The 260-nt window shown below is 33.5% G+C and overlaps 1 protein-coding gene across 1 annotated transcript in view; it reads left to right on the top strand.

Moving 5' to 3' along the window:
* Window positions 1-260, top strand: part of SCN8A (sodium voltage-gated channel alpha subunit 8) — a 50964-nt gene that overhangs the window by 42841 nt on the left and 7863 nt on the right.

The raw sequence follows: 260 nt of genomic DNA, 5'->3' as shown, positions 1-260 counted from the left end.
TTTTTTTCCATTTGGGATTGAAACACTCTTAAGAACATGCAGAAAAAATACATGTAAGTGAAGGGTTGTCATATGGATGGATTTCCCAGTTGCTCCTAGGTCAATAATTTAGGTCTTTTTTGTTGAATCCCGATTGGCTCACAACAGGAGAGATTATGAGAGCTAAGGTTATATTATTTATATTGAAAGAATAGGGGGAAAAAAAAGAAAAAGGGGAAAGAAATAGCATCTGCACAGTTCTACAGTTCTTTTTTTTTTTT

The sequence above is a fragment of the Meleagris gallopavo genome, chromosome 17 (genome assembly GCF_000146605.3).
Source record: "Meleagris gallopavo isolate NT-WF06-2002-E0010 breed Aviagen turkey brand Nicholas breeding stock chromosome 17, Turkey_5.1, whole genome shotgun sequence".
NCBI classification, from domain to species: domain Eukaryota; kingdom Metazoa; phylum Chordata; class Aves; order Galliformes; family Phasianidae; genus Meleagris; species Meleagris gallopavo.
Note: the sequence above shows the minus strand (reverse complement) of the source record. Positions and strands in the feature narration are given on the sequence as shown.